This window comes from Mastomys coucha, unplaced genomic scaffold (assembly GCF_008632895.1).
Source record: "Mastomys coucha isolate ucsf_1 unplaced genomic scaffold, UCSF_Mcou_1 pScaffold23, whole genome shotgun sequence".
NCBI classification, from domain to species: domain Eukaryota; kingdom Metazoa; phylum Chordata; class Mammalia; order Rodentia; family Muridae; genus Mastomys; species Mastomys coucha.
The window spans coordinates 20,433,497-20,435,660 of record NW_022196906.1 but is presented as its reverse complement, the minus strand read 5'-3'; the positions used below and the strand labels follow the sequence as shown (position 1 = coordinate 20,435,660).

Here is a 2,164-nt window from a genome sequence, read left to right as displayed (position 1 = left end):
CAGGTGCAACCTCAATTTTGGAGCAGAATCTGAGCCTACGTCTAGGTACAAAGAGGAGAGAGGAAGATAAACTGAAATGTTGCCTGGGTGAGGGGCTGTGGCATCAGGGTACGAGAGCATGGGGCCAAGATGGAATGAACAGGAAAGGCACAGAGAGAATGACGAGGATGAGGACTGTGTCTTTACTTCTTCTGGGAGGGACTCTCATGGGAAATGCCAGGAATGAAGAGAGCCGCTGGAGTAGCTGAAAGAGTATCTATAAAGATCTATGATGACCTAAAACCAATGCACCATTGTTATAAATTCACATGTGAAAGATAAAATGGGATAAACTCCTTCGTGTGTGAGTGTGTGTGTGTGTGTGTGTGTGTGTGTGTGTGTGTGTGTGTGTGTGACCTGATCAGGTTGCTGCAGTTAGAATGAGAGCTTGCCTTGGTAAATGATGGAGTCTAGGAAGATCAAATAACTCTCTCACTTAAAGAGCTCTTGCCAGGCTTACTGTACAGAAGCAAGGCCCTGGGTAGTGTGGACCAAGAACATATTGACAACCTCTGTGAGACTGCCATAGAGCACTACAGCTGTACTGATATTTGTCTAGAGGGTATACAGACATCATTTTTTCCCAGGGAAGAGCACAAACGCAGTCCCCCACTACCACAAATTATGCAGTTGAGTTTCCTGCATTTGGGGAAATCTCAGGGGTCAGCACATCCGGAGTGCAATGGATAAACCTCGCCCTGGGAAAACCACCTTCGTGATCATGGTATCTCTCTGCCAGTACAAAGACCTCAATTATTGGCTGTGCCAGAAAGGTAGCCTGAAGAGATTAAGAGAAAAGCTTGTATCATCCCTTGATTTACACATGTCCAAGAACAGTACCATCTGGGAGGTTTACTGTAAGATTGAAAGTGCCCTCTTAGAAGCTGCTTGGCTTGAGAAAATCTATATTCGTGTTCAGTGACATTTGGTGATCCCACACTATGAGATGAAATTTGCATAGTGTGAAGACTAGTTAAAAGACCTAAGAGCACATTCAGCAATCCAGAACTATGGAATCCCTGTAGCAGTTGAAAAGAAAAATATAAATCCCACTAAAACATAGCTTTGCAAGCTAAGGTTCTTAGGCTGGCAGAATGCCAACTACAGACACTTTGAAACAAAAATGGGTATTTCTGCTTGCATTCAGTTGATCTTTGAGTATGCCCTGCTAAAGAAATGCCTTGGACCATAGTTAGAGTGTACTGACAGTACCTAGATGGAAAGCTGAAGGTAAAAGATTTGGTTTTCTCTATTCACAGCAATGCCACTGGTAGAAACTGTTCCTGGACAACAATACTGTAGATTTGCTATCTCTTGACATTAGTAACAAATGAAGCTGATCATCAGGTGATTTTTGTTATCTTTGAGAAGGCTCTGAATGCTGGCTTCATCTAACCATTGTTCGTGGGATTTGGCTGGTGTCCTTTGACTGCCTAGGGGTTGATTCAAACAAGACTAATATTAAGAAGAGTTTTGGTTTACATTCAACCAGGCTTTTGGGGGGTATCCATTTGCTGTAGAAAGTTGAAGGATATTTCAATAGTAGAGATTCAAGCCTCTTAATCAGGCAGAATTGGACCAGGATTGAGCCTCAACTGCACCTTAATGTACAGGAACCTCAGAAATTCTGGGACAGCAACATGACCAAAGACCAAGAATATGTGGCTTCAGTGTTATACCCTGAAAGAATGCTCAGTGAAGCACAGCATTGCTAGAGGTTCTACACTGGGTGGAGAGGACTCATCCACAGCATTTCTTTTAACTGTTACTCAACATAAAGAAAACAGAGGCCAATAAGACTGAGATGTGGCTGATGATAAAATTGAAACTCTGCTCATGTTCATGAGTTGATAGTGAAGTGAGATAATCTTGGGCATCAGAAGAAAAGACCAAACAGAACAGCATTGAAAAAAAAGAAAAAAAAGACCAGACATCCAGATGAACAAAGCACATGAGATGGATGGGGCACAGCCATGGAAGTGGAAACAAGGCTCCTTCAGAAATATTCAAATGTGGAACCCCCTTCCAAGTATAAGGAGAAAGTGACTCATGGAAAGTAGAATGTACCCGAGGAAGTCTCACATTAGCAGAAAATTTCTCCTTTTAATATACTAAAGGAATTCTT

General features: G+C 42.3%; 1 non-coding gene across 1 annotated transcript; it reads right to left on the bottom strand.

The window, feature by feature from the left end:
- Nucleotides 1-623: 623 nt before the first annotated feature.
- Nucleotides 624-781, bottom strand: LOC116074166. Its single transcript, XR_004112121.1, has one exon. It is a non-coding gene; the product is annotated as a U1 spliceosomal RNA (small nuclear RNA).
- Between the last annotated feature and the right edge of the window lie 1,383 nt (nucleotides 782-2,164).